Source organism: Gossypium hirsutum, chromosome A03 (assembly GCF_007990345.1).
Source record: "Gossypium hirsutum isolate 1008001.06 chromosome A03, Gossypium_hirsutum_v2.1, whole genome shotgun sequence".
NCBI classification, from domain to species: domain Eukaryota; kingdom Viridiplantae; phylum Streptophyta; class Magnoliopsida; order Malvales; family Malvaceae; genus Gossypium; species Gossypium hirsutum.
The window spans coordinates 95,205,234-95,223,944 of NC_053426.1; the positions used below are offsets into that span (position 1 = coordinate 95,205,234).

Here is an 18,711-nt window from a genome sequence, read left to right on the forward strand (position 1 = left end):
AAGTTCTCGGTTTGTGAATTTGACTTGTCCACAGGTTTGAGGATGGTAAGGGGTGGCTGTTCTATGGTAAACTCCATATTTCTTAAGGGTTTTATCAAATTGAGTATTACAAAAGTGCATACCCCTATCACTGATAATTGTTCTAGGTGTTCCAAATTGAAAGAATAGTTGCTTGAGGAACTTCACCACCACTCTAGCATCATTAGTAGGTAAGGCTTGGGCTTCCACCCATTTGGACATATAATCAACGACTACTAAGATATACTTATTCCCAAATGAGCTAGGGAATGGACCCATGAAGTCAATACCCCATATATCAAATATTTTGCATGAAAGCATGTACGTTTGAGGCATTCCGTCACACTTAGAGATATTACCTGTTCATTGGCATTTATCACAAGAAGTAACATACTTGTTAGCATCTTTGAATAGAGTGGGCTAATAAAAACCTGATTCGAGTGTTTTATGTGCGGTCCTAGTCCCACTGTAATGTTCTCTAGTCGGTCTTGAGTGGCAATGTTCCAAGATTTTAGTTGCTTCTAGCTTTGTAACGCATCTTCTAATGACTTGATCTGCACATATCCGAAAAAGAAAATGACATTCCCAAAAGTAGTCTTTCACATCAGTAAAGAAATGTTTCTTCTGCTAATGTGTCAACCCATTTGGTGTGACGCTAGCAGCTAAATAATTCACAATGTCTGCGAACCAAGGTTCCTCAGAGTCAGATATAGCAAAGAGTTGTTCTTCTAGAAACGAGTCATTTATCTCATGTTCATCAAGCTCCTTGAGATGTAGGTTTTCTAGTCTGGATAGATGATCTGCTGCGAGATTTTCTGCTCTCTTCTTATCTTGAATTTCTAAATCTAATTCTTGCAACAATAAAATCCATCTTATTAGTCGAGGTTTTGAATCTATTTTAGTGAGGAGGTATCAAAGATCAGAATGGTCAGTGTAAACGACAACTTTAGATAATATTAAATATGGTCTAAATTTATCGAATGCAAAAACCACAACCAAGAATTCTTTCTCAGTTGTCGTATAATTTTCTTGTGTGGCTGTCAATGTTTTGCTAGCATAATAGATTGGTTGAAAATGCTTGTCTTTCCGCTGTTCAAGAACCGCGCCCACTGCAAAATCACTTCAATCACATATTAGTTCAAAGGGTAAATTTCAATCACGTGCAACTACAATTGGAGCATTAATTAATTTGTCTTTAAGAGTATTAACTGCTTCGAAACATTCCTAACTGAAATTGAAAGGCACATTTTTTCTTGTAAATTCGTTAAAGGCTTAGCTATTTTAGAAAAATCTTTAATAAATCTTCTATAAAACCTAGCATTGCCTAAAAAGCTTCGAATAGCCTTAACTGAACTAGGGGGAGGTAATTTCTCAATAGTTTCAACTTTTGCTTTGTCAACATTTATTCCCTTACAAGAAATTTTATGGCCTAACACAATCCCTTCACGAACCATGAAGTGACATTTTTCCCAGTTAAGCACAATGTTTGTTTCCTCACATATCATTAAAACTCATTTTAAAATTTTAAGGCATAGATGGAAAGAGTTACAAATAACGATAAGTCATCCATAAATACCTCCATAATGTCTTCCACGATTTTATCAAAAATGGCCAACATGCATTGAAAAAAAGTAGCAGGAGCATTAAATAATCCAAAAGGCATTCATCGATAAGAAAACGTACCGTATGGACATGTAAATGTCATTTTCTCTTGGTTCTCAGGAGCTATTGGGATTTAGAAATAGCCAGAGAGTCCATCTAGGAAGCAATAATACATATGCCCAGATAATCTTTCCAACATTTGATCAATGAATGGTAAGGGAAAGTGGTCTTTTCTTGTGGCATCATTCAATTTCCTATAGTCAATGCAAACTCTCCATCCCGTGACCGTTCGCATTGGAATTAATTCATTCTTCTCATTGGCCACAATAGTCATGCCTCCTTTCTTAGGAACAACCTGCACAGGACTCACCCAAGAACTGTCAGAAATTGGATAAATGATTCCAGCATCTAGAAGTTTAATTACCTCGACTTTTACAACTTCTTTCATGTTAGGATTCAGTCGCCTTTGAGCTTGCACACAAGATTTATATTCATCTTCAATTAAAATTTTATGTGTGCAAAAAGAAGGACTGGTCCTTCTTATGTCAGAAATCTTCCAAGCTATGGCTCTTGTGTTCTCCTTCAACCCTTGGAGTAACTCGTCCTTTTCGGTTGGCTATAAATCTGAAGTAATATTCACTGGTAATGTGGAATTATTTCCAAGAAAAACATATTCTAAGTGATTTGGTAGTTGCTTTAATTCTAATTTAGGAGGTTTTTCAACTGAGGGTTTTAATTTTAATTCATTGTTTACCTCAATACCCTCATAGCTCTTCTATCTCAGTGAAGGCTCATTAGAATTTAGTTCAGCTTTTACCTTACCTATCACAAAATCATCATCATTTACCTCCTCTCCTTGGGCAAGACATAGTTTTGACATGTCCTTATGTACGATTTCCTATAAAAAGTCTTAAGTAGCATGATCAATAGAATCAATAAAATAACATGATTCATCCTGTTCCCTAGAAAATCTCATGGCATCATAAATTTTAAAAATGATCTCTTCGTCACCTACCCTAAGCACAAGTTTACTGCCACCTACATCAATAACAGCCCTAGCAGTAGCTAAAAATAGGCGACCTAAAATTAAAGGCACCTCAATGTCCTCATCCATGTCAAGCACAACAAAATCAACAAGGAATATGAATTTATCTACTTTTACAAGTACATCCTCTATAATACCCCTAGTTATTTAATAGATCTATCAACTAGTTGAATACTCATCCTAGTAGGTTTTGGTTCCCCAAAGCCAAGTTGCTTGAACATTTTGTAGGGCATCAGATTAATACTAGCACTTAAATCAACTAGTGCCTTCTCAACATTTAAACTACCAATTAAGGAAGGAATAGTAAAACTTCATCGATCTTTCAGTTTGGTTGGTAGTTTATTTTGGAGTATGGCCGAGCACTCCTCGTTGAGTTCCACTGTAGACAATTCTTCAAACTTCCTTTTATTTGTTAGAAGCTCCTTCAAAAATTTTGCATTTGTAGGGATCTGTGAGATAGCTTCAACACAAGGTAAGTTAATATGTAACTGTTTAAAAAGTTCAAGAAATTTACCGAATTGTGCATCCATGCAGTCTTTCTTCAACTTTTCTAGGTATGGGATTGGTGGTTTATATTCCCTCAACACCGATTTTTCATTGTTTTCGGGTTTTACCCCCTCATCTTCTTTTTTGCCAGCTTCTGGTGGTGGCTTCTTTTCAGATTCAGCTAACACCTTTCCACTCCTTAATGTAACTGCTTTCACATGCTCTTTTGGATTGGGTTCAGTATTACTAGGCAAACTCCCCGGTGGTCTCTCTGAAATTATCTTAGCTAGCTATCCTATTTGATTCTCGAGCCCTTGGATTGATGCTTATTGATTTTTAAGTGCAGTTTCAGTATTCTGAAAATGAGTCTCCACTACTGAAATAAACTTTGTCATCATCTCCTCAAGGTTCGGCTTTCTTTTCTTACTGGTAGGGTTGTTGTTGGAAGCCTAAAGGGGGTGGTGGTTTCTGATTGCTTTGGCCTCCCCATGAGAAATTTGAGTGGTTCCTCCAACCTGCATTGTAAGTGTTACTATAAGGATTATTTTAAGGCCGAGGATTACTTCCCATATAATTCATTTGCTCGTTCTCCATGTTAGGGTCATAGGATGGATATTCTAAATTGCTCATTCCACCTCCACTCACATCACACTGCATTACTGGATGAACTTGTGTAGAACCAAGTAAGCCATCAATTTTTCTATTCAAAAGTTCTACCTGATTGGAAAGCATAGTAACCGAATCGACATAAAAAATACCGGCTACTTTCGTTGGCTTTGTCCTCATGACTTGCCACTGATAATTGTTCAGTGACATCTCTACTATGAACTCATAAGCTTCTTCTGGTGTCTTATTATTGATGGTTCCACCGGAAGCTATGTCAATGATTTGTCTAGTCGAGGGATTCAAACTGTTGTAGAATGTTTGAACTTGTAGCCAAAGAGGTAACCCATGATGAGGGCACCTTCTCAATAGATCCTTGTATCTCTCCTATGCATCATAAAGTGTTTCTAAATCCTCTGCACAAAAGAAGAGATATCATTCCTTAATTTAGCCGTCTTAGCCAGCGAAAAATATTTAAGCAAAAATTTTTCAATCATTTATTCCCAAGTGGTGATTGACCCTCGTGGTAACGAGTTCAACCACTGTTTAGCCTTATTCCTTAATGAAAAGGGAAACAACTGAAGGAGAATGGCATCGTCAAAAACACCATTAATCTTAAAGATATCACTGAATTCTAGAAAATTTGCTAAATGAGTGTTTGGATCCTCGTCCTGCAACCCATCAAACTGAACAAACTGTTGTATCATTTGAATAGTGTTAGGTTTCAGTTCAAAATTATTTGCAGCAATAGCAGGTCTAACTATACTCGATTCAGTTCCTGTTAGAGTAGGTCTAGCATACTCATACAAAGTACGAGGAGCAGGATTCTGATTTATTGGATCTGCAGCAACCACAGGATGTAGCGAATTATTCTGATTATCAGCCATCTCCTCGATTGTAGTATGAATATCACCCTCTCACTATTCCTCTATGTATTGTAGGCTTTGCCTTATTTCTCTTCGATTTCTTCGAGCTATGCTCTCAATCTCACTATCAAAAAACAAAGGTCCTGACGAGTTTCTTCTAGTCATAAACTATAAAAACTTGCCAGGAGCAAATAAAAGAAAATTTAGTAATTTAAAACAAAAAAAACCAAAATTAAATTGCAATAAATAAAAAATGGCTAAAGTAATAAAAATTAAGCGTTCCTAATATCTTAGTCCCTGGCAACGGTGCCAAAAAAACTTGATGGTCGTGGAACTAACTAAAAATTCGACTAAGGCAAGCGCACCTATCAAACTGTAGTATAGTTATGGTGAGATCAGGAATATCGTATCCACGAGGACTAAAAGTACTAGTAATTACTATCTTTTTATTATCTAACCTAAGAATTAACGGATGTTTTTAGACTAAAACTAATTATCTAATTAACTAGGATTACGATAGAGATTAAAGTTGGAAAATACTTTTTAGAAGACCAATGGAGAAGACAATACTCAAGGAAGAATCCTCCTAAACTTCACTTATTACTTCTGAATTAGATGATTTATTCACTTGACTTAATCCGTAGAAATCGCTAGTTTATGTTATTATCTCTGTAGAGACTAAAAACAATTGACTCTAGGTTGATTAATCGAAATCTCTTTCTAATTAAAACCCCTATTGTCGCATTAACTCGATCTATGGATTCCCTTATTAGATTTGACTCTAATCCAGCAGATTTATGTCATCCTATCTCTAGGATTGCATGCAACTCCGATTAATTATGGATGATCTACTCTTAAACAGGGACTTTTGCTCCACTGAATAAGCACATAAAAAACCTGAATTAATATCCTGGAATATTAAAGCAAGAATTAGAACTCACAGTTAAGAATAAAAACAAGTATTTATCATATAATTCAAATAGTAATAAGATTTGTCTTAGGTTTATCTCCCTTAGGTATTTAGGGAGTTTAGTTCATAATAATGGCAAAAATCTCAAAATTGGGAAAATAACAAAACATAAAGAAACCAAATACTTTTAAGGAAATTGAATGGAGATCTTCAGTCTTGAAGTAGATCCTGCTTCTGAGCTGATTTCGATGGCTATCCTTGAGTATTTTCTGCCTTCTACTCTGCATGTCCTCTTTGATCCTCTTCTGGGGTATTTATATAGACTTTGGAAGGCCCAAAATAGCCCAAAATTGCCTTTTTCCGAATAGAATTAGACTTTGGCTCAATAGGGACACGACCGTGTGCCACACCCGTGTGAAGGTGCTCAGGCCGTGTACCATTCTAATTTGGTTTAATGTCGACATGGCCATGACACACGGGCGTGTAGCCTGCCCGTGTGTGGTTTACCCGTGTGAAAATGCCTAGGTCGTGTGGAGTCCTGAATTAGGCCTAGATTTGTCCGTTTTTGGCCTATTTCATGCTCTTTTTGCTATCCTAAGCTCTCCTGAGTATAAAACATGAAATTAAAGGATTAGGAGCATCAAATTCACTAAATCTTATGTAAATCATCCAAAAATATGCCAAGCATGGGATAAAAATATGTATATATTATGGTTTATCATGAGTCTTTAACTCTCAGTTGATAGTATCCGGATCTCACTATCTTAGAAAAACATGCTGCTCATTTCAATTGATTGAACAAGTCGTCAATCCACGACAATTGATATTTCTTGGTTGCATCTTATTTAACTGCCGGTAATCTATGCACAGCCTTATGGACCCATCTTTCTTTTTCACAAAAAGCATCGGAGCACCTCAAGGTGAAAAGCTTGGTCTCACAAAGCCTTTATATTGTGACTTTAGTTCCTTCAACTCAGTCGGAGCCATTCGATACAGAGCAATCAAAATAGGTGTTATTCCTGGCATTAGCTCTATACCAAATTGAAATTTCTCTATTAGGGGGTAACCCGGGCAATTCTTCTGGAAATACGTCCGCATATTCGCATACAACTGGTACTGTCTCAACCTTCAGCTCAGACTCCTTAGCATTCATTATAACAGCCAAATAACCTTTACAACCTTTCCTCAAACATTTATGGGTAGACATTGAGGATATTACAATAAGCAAATTCTCTTGTTCATCTGATTTAACCCAAAGAGTTTCACCATTTTCACATTTCAATTTAATAACCTTTTTCCTACAATTTACTACAGCATCATAGAGTGTCAACCAGTCCATACCCAAAATGACATCAAACTCATTGAATGGCAAGAATATTAAATCGGCCAGAAAATAGTAACCTCTAACTATCAAGGGACATTTCTTGCATATTTTATCGACTATCTCATGCTTACCAAGAGGGTTTGACACCTTAATCATAAACTCCGTAGACTCAATAGGTATGTTCTTGTTAGACATCAATTTCATGTACACATACGAATGAGTGGAGCCAGGATCAATTAAAGCAATAATAGTTTTATCATAGAGAGAAAATATACCGGTGATCACATCGGAAGAAGATGCATATTCATGTGCGCGTACGGCGTAGGTTCTAGCCGGAGCTCTAGCTTCTAATCTCACTGTGGTGTCTCTTGTTACATTCTTGTTGCTAACCCCGCTTCCGACATTCTTCTGAGATATTCCTTTAGAATTGGTGCCACTTGGCCTTGCACCTTGAAATTTTTCTTTCTCGTTCATGTCAAGAAAATTCTTGATAAAATGTTCTTGAGAACCATATCGAAAACAAGATCCATCGTTCATTCTACACTTTCCAAATTGACTTCTACCACAATGTTGGCACTCTAGTCGAGAAGACCTAATGTTACCCACACTAGCCACTGATGTAGCCTGAGATTTAGAATCTGAATCTTGCTTCTTATGATTTCTATACGAGTGTCCAGCTGACACAAGAGAATGGGAGTAAACGTCCCTAGATTTCTTAGACTGAGATGGAAATGACTTGCTTGAATGTCTCTTCCTTGCATCTCTAGTCTCTGCCTCAGTTTTCATCTTCTCCTTAATCAGTTCTTCGGCCTTACAAGCCCGATTAACGAGCACCACAAACTCCTTCAATTCAAGGCTACCCACTAACAATCGGATATCCTCATTAAGTCCATCTTCAAACCTTCGATAGATCTTAGCCTCGGAGGACACACACTCCTGAGCATACTTATTAAGTCAGACGAACTCCCTTTCATATTCAGTAACCGTCATGCAGCCATGCTTCAAGTCAAGAAATTCCTTACGCTTTTGATCCATGAATCTCTCACTAATATATTTCTTCTGGTTATCCTCATGGAAGAATTCCCATGTGACCCTTTCAGGAGGTACCACTAAAACTAATATCTTCCACCAGTGGTATGCCGAGTCCTCCAACAAGGATATAGCGCACTTTAAGTATTCTTCGGGAATACAAGATAATTCATCGAATACCCTGATGGTAATCTCAAGCTAGAACTCTGTCATTTCGGGATCATCATCCTTATTTGCACGAAACTCCTCAGCTCTATGCTTTCGGATCTTGTCTACTGGGGGTTTATTCAGTCTCACAAAATCCATACCCTGTGGTGCTACAGGGACAAGTTGAGGGATAGGTAGAGGTGGAGGGGGTTGAGCATTTGGGTTTACTCGGACGAACTCCGTGTACCATTTACTCATCATGTGGCAAAAGGCTTCCCGAGCCCCTTGTCCCCCTCCCTGGCTAATCATGGAAGGTCGATTATTAGATGACACCACCCCTCCAGTAGGAGCCGGTGCATTACCTTATACATCGTCCGCCATAGTTCAATTGGGATCCATTACTATAAGAAAACATGATAACAAAATCAGGAGCCATCACACTATCACAATTTATTTATGGCATATATAGCTAAACTCGTACACACGCTAGGTTAGTCCGAGAACAGACTAAACCATAGCTCTAATACCACTAAATGTAACACCCTGCACCCGAGTCCTACGCTGGGACAAGATACGAGGTGTTACCATACTTAAACACGTTCATTCCAACTTTTTCAAATCATCAAGACTTGATAAATTTTAAAACTTTATATAAACTCCCTAACATTTTCCTACGAGGCCTTAAACGTCCATTGGAAACCATTCGAGACCGGCTCGGGTCCTTAACCAACTTTAGAAAAATAACCCTTGAAATAGAGCACACGCTCGTATGGTTATTAATACATGGTCGTGTTAATGGCCCATGTGACATACACAGCCTAAGCATCAAGAGACACGGTCGTGTCCCATGTCAGTGTGAATTAAATTCTAAATTTGAACCTACAGGGGTTTTCACATGGCTTAAAACACGCTCGTGTCCCTCACACGGGCATGATACGCTCGTGTCCTAGCCCATATCCAAAAACCTTGACATTTTGTTTCTAACGTCAGCATTCTATAAGGGGTACACGGCCAAGGCACACGCCTGTGGCCATAGGTCGTGTCCTCTACACGGTTGAGACACACGGCCGTGTCTCTGGCCGTGTGTTTACTACCATGCATACTGACTTGAAACTTTGACGTACAGGGGACACACAGCCGGACAACACGCCTATGGGGCTGGCCGTGTGTCACGGCCTAGACACACGCCCGTGTGTCTACCCATGTGGACAATATAAGGCTATTTACAAAGCCTATACCACCCTGAAACACAATTTAATACCAATCAACATATCAAAATCTAACTTAATATGATTTATCAACCAATAACCATAACTAATACCTATATACATTTCATAAGTTCAACCATGCCAACAATTTCACATTCGTAAAACACTATCTTGCATTTATATAATGGCTTACAATATTAGTCAATTTCATGGCCTTTTATACAAAATGAGTCAAATGCTAAAACAAGCCAACACCTTTGGCCTCAAAACAATGTAACACAAAAATAAAATCAAAAGTTCCTATACATCCCATAATCAAAATGATAAAACTAGCTATACCAAGTGCTTCAAGGATAGTGTGGCTGGCTTCCCTGACGTAGGCGACGATCCTTGAACTACTTTGGTGGCACTATGAGAAAATGGAAAGGAAATAGGGTAAGTATGGGAGCTTAGTAAGTACATATATGTAAATAAGTGTAACTAGAAATACATTCATCAAATTGTGGTTTATCATACTTAAATGATATATCATTTTAATCTCACTATCTTACTCTTCACTTATTCTATGCATACTTACTACATCTCATCTCATACTAAGGTTTTCATTCGGGAGTTTAGTATACATACCTACAATTACCTGTAAAATAACTCAAATTCATTCTCTCTAGTAACATACCTCACTGGAAGTATCGCCAATCCATTCATCGAGTTACCTATTGAACACTAGGAAATACCAATGAATACTCGGATAGTTTACTCTTAAGTACCATACAAGTAACCAAAGCTACCTCGAATTGTAATACTTCTTTATTTGAGCTACTCACGGGCCTTTTTACCAAGTCATTACCCAGACGCTATAGCTCTATTATGTAATGCCCGCTCCTTGGGCTGCTCACGAATATACACAGAAAGTCAGTACTTGGACCCACATTACATATTTCGCTTATCTCATGAACTTAGACTCAACTCATGAGTTCAGACCACTCAATTTCTCATGACTTACCTTTTTATATCCTATACTATTTTGAGGTTCAATGGGATCTCGTATCTAACCTGACGTTGTTGCACTTGTTCATAATGTAGGTTACTTTTACCTCGCATTATTTATACTTTTATGACATCGAGTAAAATTTATGATACATGGTAAAAATAAAACATTTAAAAGTAAGCTACAATGACACATTTACATATGTACTTACCTCGGTACAAAATGATAAGAAGGAGCTTAATCCTCGTAAACTTTGTTCGTACCCTGATCAAGACTTGAATCACGCTTCTCTGGATCTATATTGATAAAATTCATTCATTTCGTCAGCATATAAATCTATATACTCAAAAATTTATAATTGGGCAAAATGACCATTTTTCCCCTAGGCTTTCACAAAATGACCATTTTACCCCTAGGTTCGAAATTCGATTTTAATCACATTTTCTCACTAATAAAGCCTAGCCGAATACTTTTTTATACTAGAATCAGTCCACAATTTTCATTATTTCATACATTTATCACCTATTTTACAACTTATGCAAAATGGTCCTTACTTAGGGTTTCCATGGCAAAACCCTAGACTTTCAACCATTTTGCAAAATAATCCCCCAACTAGAAAGCTCATGCTACAAGGGTCTCAAAAGTACAAAAATATTTAAGAAAAGTCATCAAGATCACTTACTTGCAAAGATTTAAAGTTGCTGAGATTTTGAAGGTCAAAAACCCCTCTAATGGCTAAAAATTTCGGTGGTAGGAGAAGAGAATGAAAAGATGAAGTCATTTTGTTTTGTTTTATTCACTTAAGTCACCAAACCACCTAGACTTCTAAAATTTTCCTAATTGTCCTTTAAATACCTCTACATTAAGATTCATGGAAAATTAACACCCTTAGCTATCAAAATGGGACTTTTGCAATTGATGCGATTTAGTCTTTTTTTGTAATTAAGTATGCAGTCGCTAAAATAAATTCACCAAAATTTCCATGCACTCATAAAATCATGATATAACATATATAATAATATTAGAAATATTTTCTCTGACCTCGATTGAGTGGTTCTGAAACCACTGTTCCAACTAGGCCCAATATTGGGCTATTACAATGGCATTCTTGTTCCATTTACTTATTTTGTTTTGCACATTTTATACATCATCATTTTCTAATTTTGCTACTGCATTCTTATTATTATTTTTCTTTAGCATTAATCAAACTTAATTATAATAACTTGACCAAAATATACCTATCTAATCTCTGTAGAGACGATCTCACTCATCACTTTATTACTTGTTCGACGTGTATACTTGCACGACTTGCATATCCACTGTGCTACCAATGAAGGGTAAGTTGAGTCTTAAGTATGTAAGACCATATGAAGTTGTTGAGAGGATTGGACCGGTAGCTTATAAACTTAAATTGCCGCTGGAACTTGAGTGAATTCATGATGTTTTCCATGTGTCTATGCTACGAAAGTATCATTCAAATCCTTCGCATATTGTTCCAGTAGAGGAGATCGAGGTTCGACTTGGTCTTACTTATAAAAATGAATCAATTGAGATTCGATCTCATAAAGAGAAGATTTTGTGTAACAAGAGGGTTTTGTTGGTTAAAGTTTTGGGGCACAACAACAAAACTAAAAAGGCTACTTGGGAAGCTAAAGAGGCGATGAGATAGCAATATCCTTATGTGTTTAGTTCAGGTAATTTCGAGGACGAAATTCTTTTTAGAGGGGGAGAATTGTAACACCTCAAAATTGGGCTTTGAAGTTTCAAAGGTATTTTAAGAATTTTAGCTTATATGTGCTTAAAATTTATAAGGTTGGTAATCAATAATGTTTTTGACAATGACTGTTAGGAAATTAAGTCAATTTTTGAAAATTAGTTTTAAATACCTTTAATTTAAAAATAAGATTGCTTTGTAAAAGAGTCAAAACTGAGAGTTTTTATGAAGCAATTTAACCAAAATTTTAAAATCCCCATTGTTGTTCTTATTGTCCCTTCCATTCTCCCAACCCTCCCAATTGATTTTTACTTTCGAATCCTAATCTCTCTTGATTTCCAACATCCTTTGAACCTTAAATCTCAATTGGAACCAAGAAAAACACCCAAAAACCTCAGTAATTTCATCATCTTCTTCAAGAGTGGGTTTTCTTGGATTTGCGTCAAAGCTTGTTTTTCTTTCATATAAGGTAATCATTCATCCTTATAATAGTTTTAAATGATATTTAGTGTCTTAAACTGAATTTTTAGCCATTGAAATGCAAGTTTTAAGTAAAAACTGAAAAGTTGGTTGTTAATGGTGAATTTCGGGATTGTGGATTAAAATGTGGTTTCAAACTATTTTCAACTTTTTTTAACATGATTAGAAGTCTACTAAAGCTAATTTTAAGTTTTGGTTAAAGATTTCTTGAGTTTTAATGGATTTTTGTCATAATGGCCAAAACTTGTCAAAAAATGTCGATACCTTGAAATGTGTAGTTTTGTGTAGTTTAAAGGTTAAGAATTAGTCGTAGATGAATATGTATATGAAAGGAATTGTTTCATGCAAAAACATTAAGTGTAGGCTGAGATATATGAATTTAAAGTTTTTTATGTTGAAGGTTTCGGTTAAAAGAGAACGTAGCTTAAATTATTATTTTTTACTGTTTAAGGTGAGTTAATGACTGATTGTTGATTATATGTTTGTGTGGTTGTCTTGTTGAAGTGTCGGATTCAATAGGACCTTTAACGAGTAGAGACAAAGACAAAGAAAAGCTTGTTTGAGCTTTTGTTTTTTCAGCGAAAGCATATATTTTGGTGAGTGTTTTAAAATCGATACTCGTAGATGATTCATTGTGTAATTGGGAATTTAGAGGAAGCCTAAACCCCTACTCTAAATTCTGAGAGTTAGTGTTCTCATTCTTATGATTAAATGTGATATATGTGTGCTTGTGCAATTGTAAAAATATGAACATATATAAGATGATATGATATGTGCTATAAGCTTGTGATGACTGTTGTGAAAGAGAATATGTGGGTATGTTATTCATACCATGTGACATTAAATATGTGAGTATGTTTTCATGCCATGTGGCAGTGATTATAATGTGTTAACGATGTGAATATACAGTAAATATATGATAATAATGTGGATATTTTGGCCTTGTGACCTTATGAGTCCATTAGATATAGTTGGCATGCCATAGGATTGTGAGTACTCACCTTTGTGATGTGATTTTGGGGTGTTGAGGCCCAAGGATAGTTTCGGAGAGATAAGGGAATGTGAGCTAAGCTCTATTCACTAAGATATGTGTGTTTGGTGTGTTGGAGAATGCTAGCTATATGCTTCATTTATAGGACATGTTCAACTTTATAAGTTATTTTGGTGGGTTGGAGATCTGTGTATCCGATGTGTGGTGATAGAGTTCACATTGTGTTTCATAACCTCAAGAGTCAAACTATCATATAATGTGACTGAATGTGATTAAATATGGTTTATATGTGCTATGATATATGCTTAAATAATTATGTGGTTAATGTGATAAATGCGTAATAGTATAAATGGAAGATGATTAAACGTGAATATGTGACATGTCCGCTTAGTCGATGCCTAATGACTTGTTTGCATAGTGGTTGTTCTTAGCATTCACTTAGCTTGTTAAGCTCACCCACTTCTTTTTAACCATTGTAGATAAGTAGTGTCAGTGTGAGCGGTATGGTCTCGTGGGTTGATCCAAGGCAGAAACTTTAGTTGCTATTAGTAGGTGTTCTATTAATTATTTGTGTTTTGCGAATAAAAGGCAATATGGTAGATTCTATGTTGGTTTTGCTATGATTTTTGGTTGTTTGCATGCCTATTGTGCTTAGGAACTTTGTGGAATTTAAATATGATGTTTAGGACTATTGTTGAGAAATTTTGATATTTAATTTATAATTCAATTGATGCAACCCTTAACCAATTGATCCAGGGACCCACAACCAAAACAGACTTCTAGGTTCTTCCTGTAGTCACCGCCATGATTTTTACCATAGTAATCACATTCACTTTTTACCATTCTGTAAGCTGAAAATGTTGGTCCTTAGGTTTCTTAAAACTGAATAGAGGTAGAGAACTTGATCTAACTCTCTTTATTCTTTCTCTTTTGAAGCTCTTGCTTCTATATCTGTTAATTGATTCCATCATGTGGGCCTTAATTGCTATTTCTACCAGAGTATTGTATTTTGAAGCTGGCACTGAGGCATGGATTTCATCTCTGAACCCCCATTCAAATTTATCACACATTTATTTTTTTGTCTGAAACATGTTTTTAGTGTAACGACTGAGCTTAAGGAATTCATGCTCATACTCCATAACAAACATTCTACCTTGTTTCAGATACAAAAAGTATTTCTTTATCTGCTCAACAAACATTTGATTGACATATCTTTCTCTAAAATTTTCCAGAAAGAAATCCCAGTCAATCATTTGCTCTAGAGTAACATTAACCAAGGTTTCCCACTATTGGTAAGCTTCTCCCTCCAACAACAATACAACACATCAGAAACTATCTTCAAGGGTGTATTTCAGCTCTTAAATAATCCTGTAAAACCAAGTTAACCACTACTCAGCCACAATAGGGTCATCTCCCTTATCACTAAAGAACTCATTGGCTCCTCTTTTTTAAATCTCTTTGATAGGATCAACATCAAGTTGAGTTGGACAAACCACTTCAGGTTGTGGTTGATGAGGTTGTTATAATTGTTGTAGCTGAGGTTCATGGTTGTTTCTCATAAACTGATTGAACAATTGAGTCATCATCGCAAAAAACACATTTCTAAATGCATTCTTTGTATTACAGATGTTGTTGGCAGTACTAACTTGTTCTTGGGTAGGCAGGCGGCTTTCCATTTCCTCATCAGTAGCTTCTCTAGAACTATCAAACATTTTCTTATCTTACTACTAAAGAAGATTTATCTTAGTACAAAGCATTAAGGACTAAGCCAGAGATGTACTATGCATGATAGGGGTGTGACACTACCTTTGGTTTTTTCAAGAATCGACTAAACCTTAACTCTAATACCAAACTTGTAACACTCCAAACCCGATCCTTGATGAGGATCCAAGAATGTTGTGTCACTACTTTAAAACCATTATCTTTAAAGTTATTTCTGGTGCAAACTAATTAAACTATAATGTAAGTTGTTATGAAATATAAACCATTTTTCGTACAAGACTACATATGGTAGTACATTTTAAAAAAAAACATAAATATTTCACTGTAATTTCATTAAAATCATACTTTCATGAACATAAAATTAAATACAAGACCCATTCTTCAAAATTAAACATCTTAACATCACCCCCCATTTCATGAATAATATAGAACACTAGAAATTTCACAACAATAACCATTTTCTGGCGTAGTCCTCGGAAATTCCTTTACCTCAACAATAAGCCTAAGAAGGAAAGGTAACTAAGTAAGTTCAAAGAACTTAGTGAGTTCCAGAAGAAGGCATTAAAAAAATTATTAATTAATTCAAAGAAATTCTTTCAAACTCGAACACAGTTTCTCAGTTCACCAGTTGGCGAGTACCTATCACAGACAGACTATACGCCAATCTACTATTCCTTTGGCGTATACACTACGCCCATACAAAAAAATATTCATCATGTTAGCTACGTATCCAGGTCCATAGTCAAATTCATATCGTGCATTTCATTTATATTCCTTTATCATGATATGCCAATCTAGTTTGCAACATATTGTTGCCCTACTGCCACATTACCATTTTCACGTATCATGATCTATCAGTTTAATGTTTATTCCACCGAAGGCAATGCCATGAATTTATTTCCATTTTTTAGTTCATATTGCCCTTGCCAAAAGTAGAGGGTAGTGGCTTAGACATGAATAATAGTTCTTACGCTTTAACACAGAAAAAAAATCTAGACTAACAACTTCGAACAACCATCATTCATATACAGACATTTCATCTTTATAGAGTACGAATACTTACTTTAAGCAAAATATAAATAAAGATAGTACACACATGGAGTAAGAAGGGACTCTCCGAAAGTGTAGCAAGTCTAAACAGTAGGGCCTTTGCACATATCACGGGAACCTTCAAGAGTGTCTTGAGCTATAATATAAATAGTTAAACTTATCAGATGGTTATGCCATAAGTTAAACATGCTTGCAAGAAGCATTTTCATAAAACCCAGAACCTGAAAGTTTCCTTCCTTGCAAACTACTTTGACACTAATGGATGCAGTGTTAAAAATAACATAAATAACCAAGGAAATAACCTAAAGTTCATAGATAGTTACCAGGGTGCTAAAACGAACGAAAGAGTTGGTTGAATACAACAAACCCAACTTCAAGCAAGTTTTTGGTCTTAAGTTTTAAAGAGAGCGAGAGGAGAAAAAAATCTGGAATGGATGCAAAGAATACATAAAGCTTGTCCAATAAGTCACTACTAACTTTATACAACTAAGCATGAAAGCAAGGTTTAGTGGAAAAGTCAAATTATCCCACTAACCCTCCCTCGACACTCGCGACTAAGTACCCTCATCAAAATTTTATTCTTATCAACTACAGTAACTTAGTTCCATTCTAACCAATCCTCATTAGACTAACTAAATTGTACCACCAAAGTAATAAATAATTCTATTAGTTAAGAACTTAACTTAAACGCCTAAACAACTGAGGTTGTAACACCCCGAACCCGAAACCGACACCGGAGTCGAACACGAGGTGTTAACTGACTTTAACCCCTTATAAAATTTATTTTCCAGACACTGCCCAATCTGTGTACTAGTCGTTTCAAAAATCATATCTTGAGTTTCGTAACTCGAAAATCAGTTTCGTAATTTTTCCCAGAAACTAGACTCATGTGCCCATCTATGTATTTTTTTCTAGAATTTTTGGTCGGGCCAATTAGTACAGTTTATTAGTCAAAGTCTCCCAAGTTGCAGGGGTCGACTACACTGACCTTTGCCCATTACGACTTGGTTATCTCCCTGCACGGGGCTTCAATACTGATGCCGTTTGTTTCTATGAAAACTAGACTCAGAGTGGAATCTGTACATATATGGTACGACCCCTAATTATCTCTGGTTAATTTATAAAGAATTTCCAAAGTCGGAGCAGGGAATCCAGAAACCGTTCTGGCCCTGTCCCACAAAAATCTGATTATCTCTTAATATACTGCCCATATGATCTTTTCGTTACTTCCTCATGAAAACAGACTCATCGAGCTTCGATTACATAATTTATTCATCAATTAATTTTACTCCTACTATTTTTAGTGATTTTTCAATCTCATGACACTGCTGCTGCCAGCATCTGTTACGAAAGTAACTAGGTCCATTTCATGCCTACCCTTGATCCAACTCAATCGAACATTCGTGCCATTTTCGCATGGCTTAAAGTTTACATGCCAAAGTTCAAACACAACGTAATAGCTTATACATGCCAAAATTTTCTTCTAAGCCAACTAAGAAGAAAGTACCAAAACTTGCTATCCGGTGTGATGACTTCGATGACGGCCTGACCCCGCAAAAAAAATAGATGAGTCCAAGCAACCTATAATGGGTGACAAGGAAACACCGAGTGAGTTTATAACTCAGTAAGTCATAAGCAATGCACTACCATCCATCAATAACATTATCACAAGAGGAAACAAAATGGAACGAGACAATTTACTCCATCCATACCGAACCATACCATAGTTCCTCCAACCTATCGATTCAATTTCATATCAATTCATGCATTCACATTCCATATACTCATCAATAGGACATTGAAGCATTTTCATAAATCAATTTATTTTGTTACAATCAACGACTAAACGGCCTTTCACCCATCCTACGATAAATTTTATGTACGTGACTTCAAGTATATTTGTCACATAGGTTCAAACTTACCGAGCTCAACACCAAGTATAAGCATAGCACCTATTAGCCATGTACTCAAGACACTTACCCGATCTGCTGTCCGCGATCGACTCAATAGTGTCGCACACATAGTGTCCATAATGATTCACGAATGTATATTGAGTCCGCACACTCAGTGCTATATAATCAACTCGCACACTTAGTGCTACGTAATCAAATCGCACACTTAGTGCTACATAGTCAAACTCGCACACTTAGTGCCGCATGGTCAATTCGCACACTTAGTGCATCATATTCATTTCGCACACTTAGTGCAACATAGTAAATCGCACACATAGTGCTGTACAATTTAATCCCACGCACTTAGCGCCAATCTCATGGTCATAAATGGTTATACCCGCACGTTTAGTGCCAAGATCAACAACTCAGTACATCTTACCTCTTTTCTTTTCATTCAACAATTTCATCATCACATACGTACATGCATATATATATATGTATATTTATTCATTCCATTCAGCATCAATACATAAACATTATGACCATTTGAAATAATACCAACTACATGCTTAATGACTTACCTCGTGTTGGGTAAGACGGTTCCAACTCGGCTACTCGATAACCTTTTCTTTGCCT

At 36.2% G+C, this 18,711-nt stretch overlaps 1 non-coding gene across 1 annotated transcript; it reads left to right on the forward strand.

The window, feature by feature from the left end:
- Nucleotides 1–4,097: 4,097 nt before the first annotated feature.
- On the forward strand, nucleotides 4,098–4,203 carry LOC121225599 (small nucleolar RNA R71). Its single transcript, XR_005923462.1, has one exon. It is a non-coding gene; the product is annotated as a small nucleolar RNA R71 (small nucleolar RNA).
- Nucleotides 4,204–18,711: the final 14,508 nt, after the last annotated feature.